General features: G+C 39.9%; 3 long non-coding RNA genes across 5 annotated transcripts in view; 2 read left to right on the forward strand and 1 right to left on the reverse strand.

The window, feature by feature from the left end:
* The window catches only part of LOC137203426 (uncharacterized), a 94960-nt gene extending 91460 nt beyond the window's left edge, over positions 1–3500 (forward strand). For 2 of the 3 annotated variants that reach the window (XR_010933102.1, XR_010933104.1), the window contains exon 8: positions 92–3500. This is a non-coding gene — a long non-coding RNA (uncharacterized lncRNA). The remainder of the gene's footprint in view (positions 1–91) is intronic. The other variant, XR_010933103.1, reaches the window with a different exon arrangement.
* Positions 1–18430, reverse strand: part of LOC137203432 (uncharacterized) — a 105183-nt gene that overhangs the window by 29981 nt on the left and 56772 nt on the right. The window lies entirely within an intron of this gene.
* LOC137203416 (uncharacterized) lies at positions 4778–9715 on the forward strand. Its single transcript, XR_010933099.1, has 2 exons — positions 4778–8923; positions 9445–9715. It is a non-coding gene; the product is annotated as an uncharacterized lncRNA (long non-coding RNA).

Here is an 18430-nt window from a genome sequence, read left to right on the forward strand (position 1 = left end):
ATGCTGTTCACCTGAAACTATGTTGTACACCTGAATCAAATATAGTATTGTAGGTCAATTATACTTTTGTTTTTTTTTAATGTGCTTTCAGGCAGAACCTGTGAAGGAGGACTTCCCAGGTGGCTCAGTGGTTACAAATCCGCCTGCCAATGCAGGGGACATGGGTTTGAGCCCTGGTCCGGGAAGATCCTACATGCTGTGGAGCAACTAAGCCTGGGCACCGCAACTACTGAGCCTGCGCTCTAGAACCCGTGAGCCACAACTACTGAGCCCATGTGCCACAACTACTGAAGCCTGCACACCTAGACCCCAAGCTCTGCAACAAGAGAAGCCACCGCACTGAGAAGCCCTTGCACCACAACGAAGTATAGCCCCCCTCACCGCAACTAGAGAAAGCCTACACACAGCAACAAAGACCCAAATGCAGCCAAAAATCTAATTAATTAATTAACTAATTTAAAAAAAAAAGAATCTGCGAAGGAGGTCACAGGTGATACTGGTTATTATAACTCACCATGTCATCTTTATTGTAAGCCTAGAGTGATAAGCATTTATGTAAATTCTGCCTCTCAAATTTAAATATGCATACAAAGTATTCCAGGACCCATGGAAGAAACTGTCATTCTGCAGGTTTGGAGTGGGGCCCAGGAACTGGCATCTTTATCAAGTTTCTTCTTTGTGCCAATGCTGCTCCCCCAGACCAGTTTTTAGTAGCACTACACTTGCAGTACTTAATAACCATGAGGATGCAGATACTGGGACTTACCTTTCTGTCTCTTGTTCTGTTTCCCTATCATTGATTTTAAAAAGTGTTTGCATGCAATAGAAGCTAACTATAGATGGTGGAGGAATACAGAATGGAAGGGTATCTTAGAAGTTCAGAGAGGTTTCATTGTTTTGTGCTTACTTTCACTTTTTTTTCCTAATAGGGTAAAGGTTTACGTTTATTAGTAAAAGTCAATCAGTTTTCCTAACTGGATATATTTTTAATTCTCCAATCAGCAATACAGGAGATTAATTGCTCTTCCTTCTCCTTAAAATTTGATGATCCCAATTTGTGTTTTATTTATTTATTTAATTTAGGCATCTAGAAATTTGAGGTGCCATCTATTGCTTCCCTGGTGTCCAGCATAGATAAAGAAATGTGATATATGACTGTGGGGCGACCATACCAGGGTTATGAGAGAACAGAAATGTGTAAAGTGCCTGCATGTGGCCAACACCAGAGAGAAGAAGTGAAAAAAGTAAAGGTAACTCATAAATATTCTCAGCCATTTTTTCAGCTGTGAACATCTACCTATGCACTGTGTACATAACACCAAATGTACATCTTTTCTATGCATATGCATAAGTCCGTTCTTGGTATAACTGAAAACAAACCACTAGCTACAGAAAAACACACGATTATATTTTACTTATACCAAGGTTAAAAGTGAGCATAAACTGCTACCCAAGTCCATTGTATCAATTAGCACAACTGAAAAAAGTCCTCTTCCCATTCCAGGCAAGATTGGTAAAAAGACAGTATGGGCTATGAAAAAAATCAGAACTTCTAGCCTAAAAACCAAATAAATTGTTTGAAAAAGAAATGCTCACTGCCTCTGACTGATAAACTTTTCCCCCAACTAAGTGACACCTGGTACAGATCCCAGAGCACATGACAAGGCCATCACTCTGTTGAGAGGAAGTGAGGATGCTCCCTGCCACCTGTGGGTCAGCTTCCCTGGAAGGTCACTCATTTACAGTAGATATATTTTATGTTGCTGGTATATACCTGGCACCTAGGTTTCTGTGAAACCACAGCACATGCCATGCTGACCTGCCTATTACAGTGTCCGGAAGTCTTCCTCATCTCCACATCTAGTCTGCCACGGGACATTTCAAGCTATGTTCACAAAGATGGTTTCATTCCACACCCCATCTCCATCAAACTGCCACTGATCTAAGCCTGGAAAAATGTAATAATCTCTGTCTACTAATAGCATCCAGTCCTTAGTACTGCCCAGGAAATATTTTAAATCACTAGGACAGAATTAGATTTCCTGGATTCTCAGAAACCCACCACACTTGCCAAGTCTCCATCTCTGACATTTATACATCCGAACACACCACCACCAGCTGCCTAAGACCTTGGGGTGAATATGTGGAGCTTCCTTGCTACATTCCTTTCCTCCCTACATTTCCAAGGAACTCTCCATATGTACTTTCAACAAGTCTTATGTAACTCTCTCTAAAAAAAAACCCAACCAACCAAACAAAAAAACACCATTGTCCTATTTTATCAGTCTTTACAAGTCTCCTAGTGCTAACTGCCCGAGTTAAAACTCTGGTCCATTGAAGCTGCTCCACTCTTATCACAATTAGGTGATCATAATGCTGTATTTGAATCGTATAAGTGACCTCAAATTGATCACTTAAATTTCTCATTGCTTTCGAAATTTTTAAAGTACACATCAAAAACTACCAGGGCCTGCATGGATGACTGGGGGTGAGGAGAGCAGCGGGAACCCTGTGTCCATAATGAAAGCAAAGAAGGACAGTGACTGTGATTCATATGTAGCAAGGATGACAATGATAAAAAACAAACTGGAAATAATCAGGAAATGAAACAAGTAGATTTTTCTCCTAAATTTAGGGTGTGTCAGTTGTGCAGTCAGAGAACAGGTGTCCTCTCACCACATGCGAAATCATGCAGTTCTTCATCTTGTACATCTGTCTTTTACATCATGCTACAGCATCATTCAAATTGGAATATTTTTCTCCTAATTTTACAAAATCTATTAAACACCCATCACAGTCACGTGTGTTTGTTCATGCCTAAACAACCCCATGGCTTATGAATTCTCCAAATTTTCACCTGATCTAATTTTTACAGTAAAGTGATTAACTTTGATAATGTTACGTATAAGAGGTGGAAGAAACAATAACTGAAGAAAAGCCATCTTACTGTTCCTCTCCAATTGAGAATAAACTGTATTAATTAAACAAAATCAACTTAATATGCTCACTGAAGAATTACTCTCATCTTTAATTTCTGAACATGAAAAATTTAATGAAAACCATCCTAAAAATGCCCCAGCATAAAATAAAAGCAATAGTCATGAATTTTGGACCAAAAAAAAACTCATAAACTAGATTTTTCATGACTAAAGGCAAGTAAAAAAGATGGTTTTGTAAAGGGAAGAGCTAAATTGGACTCCACGTTCCATCTGTTTCTTTGACTTTAATCTTTGCTTTTGTTATTATAATCATACATAATGGCCTGCCTCAGGGAACCCTGCCCTTCTGCCAGAATGTTAAAGTGCCTCGGTTCAGCTTACAGGTAGACAATCTGACCCTGTCCACCTGTGGATGGCTGCAAGAAAGAAGAAATTAACACATCCCCTCCCCAACGCTGGCCATTCCAGGGGATATTTGCAAAGCTTATGGCCTTTTCACTTTACTTCCTCATCTCCTCTCCCTCTCTGTGCTATAAAAGAAACGGGCACGCAAACCCCGCCCCTCCGCCCCACCCCCGACCCCCCGCCCCGCCAGTTAAGATGGTTTTTCAGAGACACTATCTGCCATCTTTTCGGTCAGCTGGCTTTCCGAATAAAGTCGTATTCCTTTGCCTCAACACCTCGTCTCCGATTCATTGGCCTGTCGTGCGGCAAGCAGAGCGAGCTTGAGCTTGGTAAAAAATTTGGCTTAGCCAGCCAGGAGCCTTGCTGCTCGTGGCTAGCCGCCCTGGTCAGGGAATACTGGGGCAAGGCCCTAGCGGCTGCTGGGACCATTAGTCCTGAGGATCTTCCCTTCAAAGTTCCCTGAAGCGACACCGGCTACCCCAGCACTTGGCAGTTGAGTCAAGGAACCGACCAACTTCAGTTTGGTGCTACGAGTTGATGGACTCGATTCGATTCTGGAACTTCGGTTCCAATTTGGGGAACTTTGGTTCCATTTGGGGAACTTCGATTCCAATTTGGGGAACTTCGGTTTCATTTAGGGCTATGAGTCGACAGACTGATTCTGGAGGGTAAGTCGCTCTGGCATGCACACCAGGAACATATTCCCCCCTTAGTCTGGGCTTTTCCTTTACGGGACAAGCCAATCTGGCTGGAATACCCTGTTAGCGGGGGCAATTGTTGTTGAACTCTACCTGATTCTGGGAATCGGTTCGGTGGGAAAAAGTTCTTTGGTTTTGTACGGTTAAGTCTACCTGATCTGGGAACTAGTTCATTGGTTTTGTCGTGGTTTTGTGTGCATCGATGCTAGAATTTGTGCCTTTTGTATTGGAATTTGCGTCTTTTGTGTCTTGGTGTTATCAAACTTTTAAAAGTGGAAAACACTCCATCTATCCCAAAGGAGAGCACTTTGGGGAATATATTAGATAAATGGGCAAAACATAGCGGTGATTCTATGACTAAAAAAGACATGATAGATATACTATTGTAATAGGATGTGGACCCAGTATATCTTAGGATCAGAAGAATGATGGCCTCTGAATGGCTCACTCACAGTTAGAAATGTTCTGCAAAAGAGCAGGGAATTATGGTTTTCTCAGGGTATATGCCCAGTAGTGGGATTGCTGGGCCATATGGTAGTTCTATTTTTAGTTTTTTAAGGAACCGCCATATTGTTCTCCAGTGACATGTATACACCACCAAATGTAAAATAGATAGCTAGTGGGAAGCAGCCGCATAGCACAGGGAGATCATCTTGGTGCTTTGTGACCACCTAGAAGGGTGGGATAGGGAGGGTGGGAGGGAAACGCAAGAGGGAGGGCACATGGGGATATATGTATACGTATAGCTGATTCACTGTTACACAGCAGCAACTAACACAACAATGTAAAGCAATTATACCTCAATAAAGATGTTTAAAAAAGAGCAGGGAAAAGAGATGAGATTCCATATGTAGGAGCATTTATGCTATTGCATCAGGAGGAAAAGGAGTCAGGGCTGCCATCTTATGGTGCAGCAGTCTGAAGGGAAACCCAAGTGGAAATCTGTTCTACAAAGGAAGAGGAAAAAAATGAGAGTGGGGACATGTTATTTCAAAACTTACACCCCCCTCCAGCCTATCCAGCTCCTTCAATGGCCGAGCAGGCTGCACCAGCAGTAGTTCCAACTGCTCCCCTCCCATGCCGCCAACATATACACTGCCTCCTGTTTCCCCTACCCATGGGGATCAAATAGAAGTTTCTATGGTAAACCCCGGGGCACAGGGACCTGGTTTAGTATCTAAGTATCTAAGACCCAACCGGGCACCCAATTTGGACCAGGAGCCACTTCTAGAGCAAAGCAATTTCCCTCGCCCCGATATCCTGTAAGAGGCCAGGACTCAAGTTCAATTTCCCTTGTACTTGAGGCGTCTGATTCTGATTTCCCCACAGGAGCCCCAGGTACCATTGACAGTGGGGAGGAAGTTGATTGATTTTCTAATAAATACGGGTGATCTTAAGAGGCTTGTAAATATTAAACAAAGGGAAAACAAAAGTCATCCTAGGAGAAACTTGCCTGTACCTTTGAGATACAAATGTCCTATCCGGTCTTCTCAAAAACCCTTATCTCTGCCATCTTTTTAAAATGCAAATTTTGAAAAAGAGGGTACAGCAATTTAGAACTTGACTTGTTTTCCATAATTATTAGTAGAAAGGGTTTAGCCATCTAGACAAGAGCTTGATTTGTTCCATCTGCCAGAAACCCAACTTTAATCCAAACTCTTTTGTAAACTGATGGGTTTTACATTGCTGTACCTGACTCAGGGCTGAACTTTTGAAATGAGAACTATGATGTCTCTGTTTGTACGTGTATTTGTCTTTAGATAACATTGCTGAGGTTAATCTGTAAATTAGCTCTATTTAATTGGCTTAAAGAAAAGTAATTGCTTACAAACCAAACAATTCTACCTACAAGAGAAATTAAGCTAAATGAGTTTCAGGTACACGTGAACTGGGAAATATCTAGTATTAAGTAAATGCCTGGTATTAATGTTTAAGTTTGTTGATCTAATTAATATAGACATGTCTTTAGAGCCACCAACATTAAGTATAGTACTTTCACTGCACCTAGATTTAAAAAAAGTTAAATGAAATCTTGTTATATCTGTTGCAAATTTGTCAGCAAGAAACATAACTTGATATGATGAAATTTTAAATGTAAATGACATAAGAGCTTTTAGGTAAACTATAAAAATAATTATGTTCTAAAAATCATCTAAATAGTTTCTCCAGATTCTGGTAACTATTACTTGCCTCTTGGTTGTCACTAGAAATTAAGGTTTTTAAGAGTCAGGGATTCTAATTTAAATATATAATTAAAGCAACTGAAAATAATAAAACATTTAAGTATGGTAAAATATGTGTTTTCAGTAAAGATGGTATGAGGAATGGAATTACATTTTACTGGAAAGTTTTATACATGGTCAGGATTAACTAAATTTAGATTGAAGTTAACTAAGTAAATCAATTTTGTTAAGTAAGCTAATACAAGACTGGAATTTGATCTCTCTGTTAGAAGTGCTCCTTTTGATAACAGATTATAAGTTTCTATGCCCTTAGGTGATCCATATTTGTTTTCTTTTAATCATTTTGTGACTTCGGTTAAATGAATAAGTATTCTTTCACAGTGACCTACGATCCTGTTGTGTTTTAAAACATTTTTGATATTTTTAACAAACTTCCCAAATATCAAAAATCTGACCAAAGTTTTTTAGCCTCCAGCTGGCTCTGGGGCACTTCGAAAGAACATCTCAGTGAGAAATGTCAAACTACGTTTATTTGGTATGTTAAAATTACTTTAAAAACTTTGTCAAGTGATTGGAGATGAACCTTAGGTTATAGTGTATGGGTAAATGCCATTTATATAGATATACCAAAATTTATATGGAATCCTTAACATCTGATATGTCCTGATATGTTATCAATCATAATACTAGCTATCCTAAAATGGTATATCCAAGTTTCCTGCTAATTACATTGTACGCAAATCTTTAGCCATGCTGTTTTAAGTTTTGTCCTGATGCTTTTACAAAATGAGGATTTTCAAGAAGACTGATAAAAGAGGAACTTTTTAACAGATATAACTTTCTGATAGCCTTTAGAAAATATCACTGGACTGGGTAACAAAGGACAAAACTAATGGGAAACATGATTATTTCATCCAGATGAATGGGAATTAATTACATGGGACTGAATGAACTGGTAAATATGATTTGTAAGTTTATGACTTTGGGAAATATACTGGCTTTGTTGCTGAAATCTCGGCTTCTCTGTGCACCGATGCTGAACAGAAATACAGAGACACAGATTTTGGAGGAAGAGAGAGATGGCTGTTTCTACCAGGCAGAGGGGAAGACACAGCAGGCTAGCACCTCAAGAACCGTGCGCTCCTTTGGGGATCGGCGAAGATTTTATATGTGGGGCTCGCAGTCCAGGGTATATGATAAGGATCAAAGTAGTAAAGGTCTTGCATTCTTCTTCTTCCTGCATTATTTCAAAACAGTCACAGCTGGCGTCAAGCAGCCTGGTAATTGGGTCCGTTTGTCTCTGGGTTATCAGCCTGTGACTGTAAGGCCAACTGGCCCGAGGCAGGAGAACACAATCAGATTCACAGGTTGCATCAGACCGAAATTCTCCGGACCACCCAGTTCCAGGAACTGACCTGGGGACTTTGAACCCAGCCCCGCCTTTCGAGGGGCGGGACTAACGGTCCCCCAGGATACCCGAAAAGACCACCAAACAAGGAATACCCTGCGCCCTCCCAGATTCACCATACCCCTTTCCCTTCTTCCCCTATAAAGTCTTGCCCAACCCTCGCCCGGGTGTGACTTCTCGGGCCCCTTTCTCTCGGACCAGTGAACCTCGCCCGGGAGCGCTCCCTAATAAAGCTCACTTGAAGCTTTCCTCTGTTTCGCGGTGCCGTTTGTTAAGATCCGACCTTACAGTGACTTTTTTCTGAAATGCAAATACTACAAGGGGTGATTTGCTACAAGGGAGTGAAGGATGTAACTCACATAGTGTTAAAGAGTAATAGGTTAGCTTTGTGAAGTACAAATCTAGTTACAGATAGTAACAGTTAAAAAAAAAAAAAAGTAGGACTAACTCTTTCAGGCCAGGCTATGTTTCTTCTCTAGCCTGTTCACTGTTAGCTTTCTTTTCCTTGTTCTCAGGAGAGGGAAAACTTCATTTCTATTATTGCTGCAACAGCTTTAATCTTTGTTTTTAGGAAAAACCTTTTCTCTTATGCTATGACCTACAACAAGTTGATAAAGTATGCCTTTGTAAACAAAGAGGAAACTTTTATCTTTTTCTACCTGATCCTGCCAGAATTTGTCTCCAGCTGACTCTCCTGTGAACTTGATATTATGTTAACCACTGTTTTAATTTGTTCTTTGTTTCAAAATTGCTTGTGCTTTGTGTCTCCCTGCTGTACTATGTCTTTGTCAAGGTTACTATCTACATTACTTATATCTTGTCTATTTTATAAGATTGTTGTCTCTTGCAGTACCCAGTGAATAACCAAGCCTCCAACAAAACTTCTATAGCTAACTATCTTACAGAAATAGATCACATTTATAGCATAAAATAATTGTAATAATGTGATTCTAGGTATGGGAAGAAACAACAAGGGAAAATGTCTCCTGGATCATAATTAGACAGAGGATCCAGAGAATCTTTAAATATCGATAGGGCCTAATCCGAAAATTAGCACCTGGAGTGGTATATCAAGATTTTTCACCTGACCTGGGATGAGCCTCCCAGCACCCTGGGACAAAATTTGCTCATAAAATGTCTCTCAAATATTGGTCAAATTCCTGACCAAGAGGAGAGGCTCAATCATCCGCGACTGCAGCTCTCCAACATGAGCCATTGAACCTTGAGAAAACTCAGGGAGGAGAAGAATACCTGCCGTCAGCAGCCATCAGACTGCAGCTACTCCCTGCGGTAAGCCCTGAGGAAACTCAGGATGTGAAAATACAGCATTCGGCCCACAGATAGGTGTGGTGCATATCAAAGGAATTATTTCAGTGAGCCCTGACCCTTGCACTAAATTCCTTAACTTGAGATGCGGTCTCCAGGCTTGAAGCCCTCAAAATTCCTGATAAATCTCAACTTTAAGGTTGTAAATATTTTTTCAGTCTACAGATGTAAAGTAGACACTTCCAAAGAGGAACAAAAGAAAAATCTCAACATTTGGAACACTGAACTGATGGCAGAAACTCCCAGAAAGATCCATCTGACGGAACAGTTAAAACGTTGTCACCCCTTTTTCCACAAGATTGTGGCATGTACATTGACAGTGGGGAATTGTAACAGGGAAGAGCTAAATCGGACTCCATGTTCCATCTGTTTCTTTGACTTTAACCTTTGTTTTTGTTGCTTTTGTTATAATAATCATACATAATGGCCTACCTCAGGGAATACTGCCCCTCTGCCTGAATGTTAACTAAAGTGCCTCTGTTCAGCTCACAGGGAGACCATCTGACCCTGTCCACCTGTGGATGGCTGCAAGAAAGAAGAAATTAACACATCCCCTCCCTGAGGCTGGCCATTCCAGGGAATATTGCAAAATTTAAGGCCTTTTTACTTTACTGCCTCAATTCCTCCCACTCTCTGTGCTGTAAAAGAAACTGGCATCCAAACCCTGCTAAGATGGTTTTTCAAGACGCAGGGCTGCCATCGCTATCATGTTGGTCTGCCGGCTTTCCAAACAAAGTCGTATTCTTTGCCTCAACACCTCGTCTCCGATTCATTGGCCTGTTGTGCGGCGAAGGTAGTGAAATTGGACTCCGTAAAAATAGCAATTAGCAGAGACTTGGAAATCAAACAACAAGGAGGGAACACATTGCACTGGTCTCAAAGGCCATCATAAAAATCACAATGAATAAATGGTTGAGAGGGCTTTGAGAAAAGGAAACCCTTTTACGGTGATGGTAAGATGTAAATGTGGAACAGCCACTATAGAGAACATTATGGAAGTGCCTTTAAAAGGTAAAAGACACCTAACGTATGATCCAGCAGTGCTATCACAAAGAGTATATGCAGAGAAAACCAGAATTCGAAAGACACATGAACCCAAGCTTGCACCGTTTACAATACTCAAGATGTGGAAACATAAAAAATGTCCATGGACAGATGAAGAGATTAAAAAAAAAGTGATACATGTACATAGTGGTATATGACTCCGCCATGTAAAAGAATGAAATAATGCCATTTGCAGGAACGTAGATAAACCTAGAGATAATCATACTAAGTAAAGTAAGTATCAGAAAGACAAATATAATATGATATAACGTATAGCTGGAATCTAAAAATGCACATGATTGAAATAATTGAGGAAATGAGCAGACACAGGAACCTAAAAAAAAAATATGGTTACCAACTGGACAGAAGGGGTCAAGGGATAAATTAGGAGAATTAACAAATACATACTATTTCATATAAAATAGATATTCAACAGGGATCTACGTATACCAAGGAAGGGCTATCAACACTCTCTAATAAACTAAATGGGAAAAGAAGCCAAACATGCAGAGATATGTATATATGTATAACTGAAAATGGTTCTGTATCCCTACAACATACACAACACTGTATATCAATGTCACTCCAATAAAAAGAAATTAATTTATTAAAAAGTGGTAATGAGACACAAGATTTGAGTGTTTCTTCTGGCACATTCCTCTTTTTTTACAAGCCCCAAACAGGATTTCCCCTAAGGCTCTGGTTGCTGACATAAGCAGAATTGGGCCTAAAGAAATGCTGGCCTTATGACCATTTGCCACAAAAGCAACCTCAAAAAGACTGCTTATGGGCACTTAATATTCACAAGGACTTCTGGACTCTAAATGATGCCTGACATCACAAAATGTCCAGGGCTAAGTGTTCAAAAATCATTGAAAAGAGGGCAGACTTTCAAGGAGGCAATTTCAACAGGAAAATTCTACTCACACTGTTTATAAATTAAAATAGCCCAAGAACATGTTCAACACAGCAATTAGCAGAGACATGCAAATCTAAATCAAAATGAGGATTCACCTTCACCAGTTGGTAAGGCGATCATCAAAAATTGAAAATGAATAAATGACGTAGAGGGCATGGAGAAATGCAAACCCATTTATTGTACTGGTGAGATACAAATTGTAACAGCCACTATAGACAACATTATGGAAGTGCCTTCAAACCTAAAAGGAGAGTTACCATATGATCCACCATTGCTACCCTTAGGAGTATATGCAGAGAAAACCAGAATTCAAAAAGACACATGCACTCAGAGTGCACTGCAGCACCATTTACACGAGCCAAAACATGGAGGCATAAAAAATGTCCATGGCCAGGTGAACAGAAAAAGAAGAACTAATATATGTACGCAACAAAATATGACTCAGACATTTTTAAAAATTAATTAATTAATTATTTTTGGCTGCATTGGGTCTTCATTGCTGTGCGTGGGCTTTCTCTAGTTATGACGAGCAGGGGCTACTCTTTGTTGTGGTGCGTGGGCTTCTCATTGCGGTGGCTTCTCTTTGCTGTGGAGCACGGGCTCTAGGCTTGTGGGCTCTAGAGCACAGGCTCAGTAGTTGTGGAGCATGGGCTTAATTGCTCCACGGCATGTGGGATCTTCCTGGACCAGGGCTCAAACCCGTGCCCCCTGCATTGGCAGGCGGATTCTTAACCACTGCGCCACCAGGGAAGCCCCAGACATTTAAAAAATACATTTATTTATTTATTTTTGGCTGCATTGGGTCTTCGTTGCTATGCACGAACTCTCTCTAGTTGCGATGAGCTGGGGCTACTCTTTGTTGTGGAGCACAGGCTTCTCATTGCAGTGGCTTCTCTTGTCGCAGAGCACGGGCTCTAGGTGTGCAAGCTTCAATACTTGTGGCACCTGGGTTCAGTAGTTGTGGCTCGCGGGCTCCAGAGCACAGGCTCAATAGTTGTAGCACATGGGCTTAATTGCTCCTCAGCATGTGGGATCTTCCCGGACCAGGGCTCGAACCCGTGTGCCCTGCATTGGCAGGCGGATTCTTAACAACTGCACCACCAGGGAAGTCCCTCAGACATTTAAATAAATGAAATTATGCCATTTGCAGGAACATAGAAAACCTAGAGATAATCATACTAAATAAAGTAAGTCAGAATCAGAAAGACTAATACCATATGATATCACTTATAGGTGGAATCTAAAAATACACACCATTGAACAAATAAGAGAACACAAACTCAGGGACTCATGGACTTAGAAATCACACATATGGTTAAAAAAAGGACAAAAGGGGGTCAAAGGATAAATTAGGACAATGGAAATAATAAATATGCAATTTTCCAATAAAAGAGATAATCAACAAGGACCTATGTATACCAGGGAGTTCTAGCAACAGTCTCTAGTAACCTATATGGGAAAAGAAGCCAAAGATGCATAGAATATATGGATATGTATAAGGGAAAACGATTCACTATAGCTACAACATACTCCATACTGTACATCAAAGTTCCACCAAGAAAAAGTAAAAATTATTCTAATTAAAAATGTGGCAATGAGACAAGATTTGGGTGTTTGTACGGTCACATTCCACTCTAAGTTAGAAGCACCAAGCGGAATTTCCCCTTAGTGTCTGGTTGCGGGCGTAACCAGAGTAGGTCCCGAGGAAATACTGACGCCTGGTGGCCATTTCCTGCAAAAGCAACCTCAAAACGCTTGCTTAGGGGCACTTTGTATTCATAACGACTTCAGGGCCCAACATGATACCTGACATCAACAAATGTCCAGGCGAAAGTGTTTGAAAATCATTGAAAAGGGGGCAGACATTCAAGAAGCCAACTGAATCAGGTAAATTCTAGGCACACGGGTATATGAAGGAAAAAAGCCTGTAAAAACACATTCAGCGTAGCAGTTAGCAGAGACATGCAAATCAAAACTACAATTAGAGATCACCTTGCACCGCACTAAAATGCCATCACCAAACTTTACAGTGAATAAATGGTGGAGAGGGCATGGAGCAAAGGAAATTCTTTTATGGACCTGGTGGTAAATAAATGGCAACAGCCACTAGAGAGAACATTAAAGATGAGCCTTTAAAAGCTAAAAAGAGTGCTACCCTATGATTCTGCAGAGTTTCCCCTAAGATTATAGGCCAACAAGTCCAGAATTCGAAAAAACACATGCACCCAAGTGTGCACGGCACCACCGTTTACAATACCCAAGATGAGGAGACATACAAAATGTCCACGGACAGAAGAACAGATAAAATAGAAGTGTACACAATGGTATACAATTCCTCCATGCAAAAGCATGAAATAATGCCAATTGCAGGATCATAGATAAACCTAAAGATAATCATACTAAGTGAACTAAGTGAGATTCAGAAAGACAAATATTATATGATCTCACTTATACCTGGAATCTATACATATACATCATTGAAATAACTGAAAAACATAAACAGTCTCAGGGACTTAAGAAAAATCCAAACTTATGGTTACCTAATGCGACAGATGGGGTCAAGGGATACATTAGGACAATGAGATTCAAAATACAAAATATTTCGTATAAACTGGATTTTCCATAAGAATCTTTGTATACCTAGGAATGGCTATCAACACTCTCTAATAACCTAAGTGGGAAAAGAAACCGAACATGTATAGATATATGTATATGTATAACTGAAAATGGCTCTGTATTCCTCTGACATAAATAATACTGTATATGAATGTTATTACAAAAAAAGAGAAATTAATCTAATTAATTAAACTGTTATAATGAGACACAAGATTTGAATGCTGGTTCTGCACGTTCGTCTCTAACTTACAAGCTCCAAACAAGATGTCCCCTAAGGCTCAGGTTGCTGGCTTAGGGAGAATTGGGTCGGAAGAAATCTTGTGCCTTAAGTACGTTTCCTGCAAAAGCAACCTCAAAAAGATGCTTCTGGGCACTTAATATTCCCAAGGACTGCTGGGCTCTAAATGGTATCTGAGATCACAAAATATCTAGACTTAAGTGTTTCATAATCAATAAAAACAGCGCCGGCTGTTGGTGGCGCAGTGGTTGAGAGTCTGCCTGCCGATGCAGGGGACATGGGTTCGTGCCCCGGTCCGGGAAGACCCCACATGCCGCGGAGTGGCTGGGCCCGTGAGCCATGGCCGCTGAGCCTGCGCGTCCGGAGCCTGTGCTCCACAACGGGAGAGGCCACAACAGTGAGAGGCCCACGTACCGCAAACAAACAAACAAACAAAAAAAAACAAAAAACAGGGCCGACTTTCAGTGAAAGCATTTTCAACAGGTAAATTCTACTCACGCAGAATATGAATAAAAACAGCCCGTAAGCACGTGCTCAACATAGTAATTTGCAGACACGTGCAAATCAAGCTCACCACCAGGGGTCACCTTGCACCTGTCAGAAGGCCATCATCAAAAATCGACAATGAATAAATGATGTAGAGGGCATAGAGAAGTGCAAACCCTTTTATTGTGCTGTTGGGTTGCAAATTCTAACAGCCAATTTAGAGAACATTATGGAAGTGCCTTCAAACTTAAAATCAGAGCTACCATAAGACTCGCCATTGGTAACCTAAGTGTATATGCGGAGATAACCAGAATTCGAAAAGATATATGCACCCAAGTGGGCACTGCAGCACCATTTACACAAGCCAAAACATGGAGGCGCACAAAATGTCTATGGCCAAATGGACAGCTAAAGAAGAAGTGACACATGTTTGCAATGCAATATGACTCAGACATTTAAATAAGTGAAATTTTGCCATTTGCAGGAACACGGAAAACCTAGAGATAATCATACTAAATAAGGTAAATCAGAATCTTAAAATCTAATATCGTATGATATCACTTCTAGCTGGAATTGAAAAACACACACCATTGAACCAATTAGAGAACACTGAAACAGACTAAGGGACTTGGAAATCAAACAAGTGGTTACTACAAAGGACAGGAAGGGTGACAGGATTAATTAGGACGATGGAAATAACAAATATGCAGTATTTCCAATAAAAGAGGTAATCAGCAAGGACCTATGTATACCAGGCAGTTCTATCAACACTCTCTAGTAATCTATAAGGGAAAAGAAGCCGAAGATGCATACATATATGTCTATGTATAAGGGAAAAATATTTTCTATACCTACAACATACACAACATTGTCCATCAATGTTCCAAGAAAAAATAAAAATTAATCTAATTTAAAATGTGGTAATGACACACAAGATTTGGGTGTTTGTACTGTCACATTCCACTCTATGTGAGAAGCCCAAAACAGAATTTCCCCTTAGTGTCTGGTTGCCGGGGTAACCAGAGTTGGGTCCGAGGACATACTGCAGCCTAGTGGCCATTTCCCGCAAAAGCAACCTCAAAACGCTTGCTTAGGAGCACTTTGTATTGACAAGGACTGCAGGGCCCTAAATGATACCTGACATCAAAAAATGTCCATGCGAAAGTGTTCGAATGTCACTGAAAAGGGTAAGACGTTCAAGAAAGCAATTGAATCAGGTAAATTCTACTCGCACAGGTATATGAAGAAAAACAGCATATAAAACATACTCAACACAGCAATTAGCATAGACATGCAAATCAAAACTACAGTGAGAGATCACCTTGCACCGGAGTAAAAGGCCATCACCAAAATTAAAAATGAATGAATGGTGGAAAGGGCATGGAGAAAAGGAAATCCTTTTATGGAGCTGGTGGGAAATAAATTGTAACAGCCACTAGAGAGAACATTTAAAGATGTGCCTTTAAAAGCTAAAAAGAGTGCTACCCTATGATCCTGAAGAGTTTCCCCTAAAATTATAGGCTGACAAGTCCAGAAGTTGAAAAAACACATGCACCCAAGCGGGCACAGCAGCATCATTTACAATAACCAAGATGTGGAGACATACAAAATGTCCATGGACAGATGAACAGATAAAAAAGAAATGATCCATGTACACAGTGGTATACAATTCCTCCATGCAAAAGAATGAAATAATGCCAATATCAGGAACATAGATAAACTTACAGATAATCACACGAAGTGAAGTAAGTGAGAATCAGTAAGACAAATATTATATGAACTCACTTATAGTTGGAATCTATAAAGACACAGCATTGAAATAATTGAAAAACATAAACAGTCTCAGAGAGTTAAAAAAAACCCAAACTTATGGTTACCTAATGGGACAGAAGGGGTTAAGGGATACATTACGACGATGGGATTAAAAACACAAAATATTTCGTACAACTAAATATGAACAAGAATCTATGTATACCTAGGAATGACTATCAACACTCTCTAATAACCTAAATGGGCAAAGAAGCCAAACATGTATACATATGTGTATATGTATAACTGAAAATGGTTCTGTATCCCTACAATATACATAATACTGTATATCAATGTTATTCCAAAAAAAAAAAAAGAAATTATTCTAATTAATTAAACTGTCATAATGAGGCAGAAGATTTGAGTGTTTGTTCTGCACATTCCTTTCTAATTTATAAACCCCAAAGAGGATCTCCCGTAAGGCTCTCGCTGCTGGCCTAAGCAGAGTTCAGTCTGAGGAAATCCTGCGCCTCATGAACGTTTCTCGCAAAGGAACCTCAAAAAGATTTCTTATGAGCACTTAATATTCCCAAGGACTCCTGGGCTCTAAATGATACCTGACATCACAAAATGTCCAGGCTTAAGTGTTCCAAAATCATTGAAAACAGGGCCAACTTTCAAAGGAGACATTTTCAACAGGTAAATTCTACTCACACTAATTATGAGTAAAAACAGCCCATAAGCACATGCTCAACATAGCAGTTAGCAGAGACATTCAAATCATAATCACAATGAGGGATCTCCTTGCACCAGTTGGAAAGGCGATCATTGAAAATGTACAATGAATAAATGACGTAGAGGGCACGGAGAAATGCAAACCCTTTTACTGTGCTGGTGGGTTGCAAATTTTAACAGCCAATTTAGAGAACAACATGGAAGTGCTTTCAAACTTAAAATCTGAGCTACCATATGATCCGCCATTGCCACCCCTAAGAGTATATGTGCAGAAAACCAGAATTTGAAAAGACATATGCACTGAAGTGTGCACCGTAGCACCATTTACACGAGCCAAAACATGTAGGCACACAAATGTCTAGGCTGGATGAACAGATAACTGACACATGTAAGCAATGCAATAACACTCAGACATTTAAATAAATGATATTATGCCATTTGCAGGCACATTGAAAACCTAGAGATAATCATACTAAAGAAATTAAATCAGATTTTTAAAATCTAATATCATATTGCTTATAGGTGGAATAAAAAAATACACAACACTGAACTAATTAGAGAACACTGAAACAGGCTCATTGAATTGGAAAACAAACATATGGTTGCCAAAAAGGACAGAAGGGGTCAAGTGATAGATTAGGAGGATAGAATTAACAAATACACTGTATTCCAATAAAAGAGATAATCAAAAAGGACCTATGTATACCAGGGAGTTCTATCACCACTCTCTAGTAACCTACATTTGTTCTCTAAGTCTGAGTTTTTCTGTTTTTTTTGCTGGGTCCTCAGCATGAGAGATCTTAGTTCCCCAACCAGGAATCGAATCCACACTCCTTTAGTCTTAACCACTGGACTGTCAGAAAAGTGGTTTTGTCATACTGAGCGAAGTAAGTCAGACAGGGAAAGAGAAATATTGTATGATATCGCTTATATGCTCAATCTTAAAATAATAATAGAAATGAACTTATTTACAAAACAGAAAAGCTCACAGACTTAGAGAACAAATTTAGGGTTCTGGGAGGGATGGGTGAGTGGGAGGGTTAGTTAGGGAGCTTGGGATTGACATGTACCCACTGCTATATTTATTTATTTATATTAAAAAAAATTTTTTTTTTAATTTTTCACATGCGAACATGGTTTATTTTATTTATTTATTTATTTTTGGCTATGTTGGATCTCCGTTTCTGTGCAAGGGCTTTCTCTAGTTGCAGCAAGCGGGGACCGCTCTTCATCGGGGTGCGCAGGCCTCTCACTATTGCGGCTTCTCGTTACGGAGCACAGGCTCCAGACGCGCAGGCTCAGTAGTTGTGGCTCACGGGCCTAGCTGCTCCGTGGCACGTGGGATCTTCCCAGACCAGGGCTCGAACCCATGTCCCCTGCATTGGCAGGCAGATTCTCAACCACTGTGCCACCAGGGAAGGCCCCCCACTGCTATATTTAAAATGAATAACAAACAAGGACCTACTGTATAGCACAGGGAACTCTGCTCAATATTATGTAACAACCTAAATGGAAAAGAATTTGAAAAAGAATAAATACATGTATATATATAACTGAATCACTTGTCTGTACACCTGAAACTAACACAATATTGTTAATCAACTATACTCCAATATAAAATAAAACTTAAGACGAAGTTTATGTTAATTGTTGACAAGGACTTACAATTACTCTTTCATTATTT

The sequence above is a fragment of the Pseudorca crassidens genome, chromosome 1 (assembly GCF_039906515.1).
Source record: "Pseudorca crassidens isolate mPseCra1 chromosome 1, mPseCra1.hap1, whole genome shotgun sequence".
NCBI classification, from domain to species: domain Eukaryota; kingdom Metazoa; phylum Chordata; class Mammalia; order Artiodactyla; family Delphinidae; genus Pseudorca; species Pseudorca crassidens.